This window comes from Nanorana parkeri, unplaced genomic scaffold (genome assembly GCF_000935625.1).
Source record: "Nanorana parkeri isolate BGI_ZX_2015 unplaced genomic scaffold, ASM93562v1 scaffold159, whole genome shotgun sequence".
Taxonomy (NCBI): Eukaryota; Metazoa; Chordata; class Amphibia; order Anura; family Dicroglossidae; genus Nanorana; species Nanorana parkeri.
In genome coordinates, this window is record NW_017306427.1 from 1,551,487 (window position 1) to 1,557,480 (window position 5,994).

The 5,994-nt window shown below is 43.1% G+C and overlaps 1 protein-coding gene across 1 annotated transcript in view; it reads left to right on the forward strand.

The window, feature by feature from the left end:
• Positions 1-5,994, forward strand: part of LOC108785392 (contactin-associated protein-like 5) — a 283,646-nt gene that overhangs the window by 241,573 nt on the left and 36,079 nt on the right. The gene's annotated exons all lie outside the window — the stretch shown is intronic.

A 5,994-nucleotide genomic window follows, 5' to 3' on the forward strand; every position in this document is an offset into this window, starting at 1 on the left:
ATACTCCCTCGTCACCAAGTGAAGGGGGAGCATGGAGCCGGCTTCCCGACCAATCAGGAAGCCAGGGGGTGGGTCATTACCTGCCCCCCACCCTCCTGACTGGCCGGAAAGCCAGCTCCCTGGAGTTGAGGGAGCATGGAGCTGGCTTCCTTGCCAATCAGAAAGCCGGGCAGCGTTTAATGACCCGTTGCCCTGCTTCCTGATACCGGTGGTTCCGGTATTGGGAAAAGTATTGGGAAAAGTATTGGGAACATTTGGGTGAGTATGAGCACTCGCTAAAATACTCCATATCAGCACGGTATCAGCGCATACCTGGCAGTAAATCAATCTCCACACAAAATATTTTATGGCTCCAAATGCTATAGGCGGAAGAGTATAATAAAACATACATTTAGACCAAAAACCAAAGTTCCGGTATCGGGATAGGCATCGGGAGCATTTGGGCAAGTACTCAAGTACTGCATTGCATAGAGAAGTACAAAAGCCCACTGATAATAACGTCACTGGCCATGAAATAAGGTTTGTAATGATAATGGAAAGGTTTTATTTAACAATGTCATTACCATGTTGATGAGGGGAAAAGGAGGAACTAGATGAAATGTCGGCTTTAACACATCCAAAGCTGGCCAGAACTCACACATAAGCCTGACAATGACACCTTTACATTTAGAAACATTGTACATCAGTTTATTTAGGTCAGTTTTATCCCTGACAGACTTAGCTGCATCCCATACTAGTCCTATCAGCAGGGCTGGTGCTAGACTATTTTGCGCCTAGGCAAAACCAGCACCCCGCCCACGGCGCAACCCCCTTAACAAACAACCCCCACGTGCAGCCCCATTCTCCTGCTAGCCGGCAGGAGAATGTAAGGCATGTAAGCAGCTGGGACCAATAGCCAGACTGCTATTGTCTGTTTTAATTTGAAATAGCCAATAGCAGACTTACTATTGAAACCCCATCCACTGAGCAGAGGAGCGGACCTGAGAGAGACAGTTGCCTGAGTTCCGCTCCTCCGATCAGTTGTCAGGTGCAATAGCCAGCCAGCTATTGTGTTTTGCAATTTGAAATAGATGGGGGGGCGCCAAGGGGGGATGAGTGGTCGTGGCTGCGCCCTAGGCAGCAGTGTGCCCTAGGCGACTGCCTAGTTTGACTAGTGGTAGCACCGGTCCTGCCTATCAGTCGGCACGGGCTACTTAAGGCCCGTGTACAGCTACATAACACAGAGAAGTCTTTAATCAGTGTATCTGATGGTATATTTATAATTTAATAAGAAATAGTTCCATGTGTTCAGTTTAATAAGTCAACTAATTACACTGATCCAAGAAACCAGTTTAAACTGCAGAAGGGAAAATAAACATTAATTAGTCACTCGTGGCATTACACATTCAGCTCCCTCCAGGGTCAGCACAGAGGTCGGATGTGGGCGAGATAGGGGAATATCGGCTGCACCTCCGAGACCCCTGTTGTGAGTGTTGCATTAGGATCCAGTTTAGTTACTCATCATATTACTGCTCTGTGCATATTAACATGTGCTGGAAATAATGTAATAAGAATTGTTTGCCCAAGGCAGGATCTTTCATTGTGAAAGCAGAAATACTTATTTATTATTTTATGTGTCTCACAGACAATGCATTGCTGGTAGCAAGCAACAAAATGGTTTGTCATGTTACCACAATTTAAAAGCCACATGAAACTGGTCATGTGATGTCTCTTCAATCACACAGCTAAACACTAGACATGTGCAATTCATTTCGTTCTGACAAATTTTCCGAAATTTCCAGAATTTCTGAATCCCAATGCATCCGAATGTGCCCGAATCCGAATTTCCATTTCCGAATTAGGGATCCCGTCCGAATTTCGTCTTAAAAACTAAACTGAATCGGACATGTGACTTTTCTGGCCAATCAGATGTGCTTTTCAGTTTAATGCATCCGAATGGGTCTGACCACGAATTTTCGTTAGGGCAACATGGGAGCCATATACAGTATATACATATAATTCTAAAGCTGAGGCTCCCAGACCCGAATGGCAGTCAGGTTCAGAATTTCCGAATTGCAATCGAGAGCTCCTGAATGCCATTCGGGGCTGGGAGCCTCAGCTTTAGTAATATATGTATATGGCTCCCAGACCCGAATGGCATTCAGGAGCTCTCGAATGCAATTTAGAAATTCTGATCCTGAATACCGTTTGGGTCTAGGAGATTCAGCTTTAGTATTAATATCTGTATATGGTTTTCTGTGGTATTCACAACATTTTTAGTCCGAATCCAAAACCCGAACCAAATTGAATTGTGGATATCTGTGGTATTCACAACAAATATTCGTAAACTCATCCGAAAATTCGGATTTAGTCCGAATCCAAAACCCGAACCAAATTGAATTGTGGATTCAAATCCCAAAATAACGAAATATCTGAACCGAATTTTTCTGCAGCTTACATGTCTACTAAACACCTAGATGAAATAAGCTTATATAGGCTATTTTATCTGTTTGTGGTTCTGTTCAGCTGGTCTTGTTATTCCCACACTCCTGCCACTTTGCATAGCCAAGATGGTGTCACCACTGTTCACTGTTATAGATTTGTGGCTCCCTTTGTCACTTCCCTCACATAGGACCAAAGTCAATGTTCCGTACTCTGCCGAGGTCCTTCCTATACTCTCCATCTACTATCAGCTTATATGAACTGTTTTGCCTGCTCAGCTGGAGCTCCAACTTCAGTCTTCATGAGGGCAAATGTAGACAATATTTCATATTTACCTAAATTAAAGTAGTAAAACATATTTTTAAAATGTTTAATCTTTAGTCTCGAGCATAATAAATAGAGTCAGTGCATAATAAGTAGTAGATACAAAATAATTAGTACCGTACATGGTTAATAATAAGTAGATAATAAATAGTAAATGAGAATAATAACAATAATAATAATAAATATAAATATATATATATTAAGTACATAATAAAAAATAAAAATAAATACATAATAAATAAAAGTATTATTTCTTAAGAAAAGATTGGGTGGCTACTCCTCCAGCATTATCCAATAGGAGCCTTCCTTCCCGTGTTTTATGTCTCATGCCTAATAATAAAGTTATGTTAAGTTAATAAATGTTATGATTAAAAAATATATATATATAACAAGAAAAACAATGCATACAATACAAGATGATACCTGGAAAATCTCACGCATAATAATTAGCTGATCTGGGATTCTAAGACTCATTGGGATTCATCCGTGTGGCTCCATAATTGCTACTAGGACCTCAGAGCGAGAGGCAATGAGAACAAAGGTGATCGGGGGTTGATTAAGTCCGCAGAGATTCCAACATTATTATCTACTGCCAGAAATATTGTGAAATAGGTATACAGTATACAATGCTAAAATAAAATCACTCTCCAAAAAACACTGTTATTAAACCTATTCTAATTTGTAAAGGACATGAGAATAATCATCTGATAATCCATCGTTTTATATATTTGTGTAAGGAGTCCACTTTACTTGACATATATGACCACAGCTGGTAGGACCTGAAGTGTGCCATGGTCCGGGCGGACAGTATTGCCAATAAGGGGGCATACTCAGATAGTGTGAAAGGTTTTGGATTCGGACAAAATCCTTTTGGTAAATATTTTGCAAAGTTTCTTACCTGGAGCACTGTTGCATCCTGACAACACCAAGCCACTGCCCTGCAATCAGCAACAGCGTTGTCAGAGTGCCATGCAAGTTCCTTGAGTTGGCTGTTGGGCTTGATAGGCAGACCTGATAGGCAGGCAACAACAGCCAAGTAAGAGGCCACAAAACAGGCTGACCACACCTGTATTTGCAAGGCGGTGGCTAAGCGTTGTCAGTCAGTGAAAGGCAATGTAACAGGATCTCCAGGAAAGATACTTTATAACAGGTTCTCCAAAAATCATTTGCTTAAAGGAGAACTATGGGGTTAGGGCTTTTCCCCATAGTTCTGCTTAAGGTAACGGGAGGACACAAACTGGCATCCTCCCGTCACCCTAAGCTCAGTATACCGCGAGCTACAGCTCGCGGTATACTGAGACGCCGCAGTTGAAACGAATCCCGACAATTCTGTCTGGATCCGCCCAGCTGCGTGAGTGACAGCTGGCTCTGCCTATCTAGAGGCAGAGCCAGCTGTGCCCGCCCCCTCCCCCGTCCGTTCCGCCAGTCAGCGCTCACTTCCGGATCTACTGAGCCGACCTGTGACAGTCTCATTGTCACAGGTCCGCTAGAACTATGAGGTGAGTGAAAAGCACTCACCTCATAGTTCTACTTTAAGATATCTGCATACTGTGAGGCATGTTGCCAATCGAAGTGAAGAAAAAAAAAATTGGCTTTGGCTTTAGGCACACTTTAACTTTTTTTTTTTTCTGCTATTGAAACAATTCCACAAGGATATCATAAAGTCGTGTAATTCAAGGCTTTTGAGTTGAAAAGAAAATAAACCAGAAGAACAAACACAATAAATAATCACTAGTGTCAAATAGACAGTAAAATATAATTACATCCCACTACCGCTCTCCTAGGTAGTAAACACAGAAATATAGTAATTAAAACACTACAGCAACAGCAACAATGTCAGTTTAAAGCTAAATTTTATTAAACACAGACAAACGCTGCTGGCAGTCGGGATAATAAGCTGTTTTAAGAGAACTATAGTGGTTGGGGGGGGGGTTCCGGGCTTCAAATGAAACATTGACCTAAATGTAATTTTTTTTGTTAATTTTTTCTGGGTCAATTTCCATTTTTATGTTCGCTGTTCCATGTTCTGACAAAGCTTCACAGAATCTGGGCAGCATCTCTGCTAAAGAACTTTGGCGAAAATGTGTAATAGCCACACAGAGAGTTTGTTCATTAAGGTGGTAGATTACGTGGATCTGTTCAGTTATTTGCAAATGAATTCTGATTGCAGGCAGTTGCAATTTCCTGACCGTCCCCATATGTGAGGCCATCATCATATAGTTGTACTGAGAGATAGAGCGGCATTAAAATGTAATCAGTGTGCCCCACTGCTTGACATGAATCCATACCTGGGCAACAGTCTGTGGACACCTGACCAGGGCCGGATTTCCCACAAGGCCAACCAAAGCCCGGCCTTGGGGCAGCAGGGAGTAGAGGGGCAGCAGGGGTGTGGAATTTCTACCTCCCAATGCCCGCGACTAGCAGCTTCGGGCACCGGGCGGGTAGTTGTTTTCTACATTTAGCCCTGCTTTGGGCAAGCAGAGCTAAATGTACAGCAGGGATGCTGCCACTTGTTTTGTACAAGTTATCCCGGAGAGACTCTCTGCAGGCCAGTCAAGTTCCTCCACTCCAAATTTGCTCCTCCATGTCTTTATGGACCTTGCTTTGTGCACTGGTGCACAGTCATGTTGGAACAGGAAGCGGCCGTCCCCAAACTCCTCCCACAAAGTTGTGAGCATGAAATTGTCCAAAACGTCTTGGTATGCTGATGCCTTAAGAGTTCCCTTCACTGGAACTTAGGGGCCAAGCCCAACCCCTAAAAAGAAACCCCACACCATAATCCCCCCTCCGCCAAACATTACACTTGGCACAATGCAGTCAGGCAAGTACCGTTCTCCTGGCATCCGTCAAACTCAGACACGTCCATCATGGATGCAGCTGCTCGGCCATGGAAACCCATTCCATGAAGCTCTCTACGCACTGTTGTTGTGGCAATCTGAAGGCCACACGAAGTTTGGAGGTCTGTAGTATTGACTCTGCAGACAGTTGACGACTTCTGTGCACTGTGCGCTTCAGCATGCGCTGACCCCGCTCTGTCATTTTACGTGGCCGACCACTTCATGGCTGAGTTGATGTTGTTCCCAGTTGCTTAGGTTATAGTTTTACTATGATCCTAAATTATTCAACTACACACATGAAATACACAGGAGAGCATAAATCACTTCCCGGACAGGTAATTATTGGGCAAAATAATTGAAAATAAGATTTGTTTCTGGAAGTGTGCGGGGCGCTCTTGGATCTTGGAGTGTA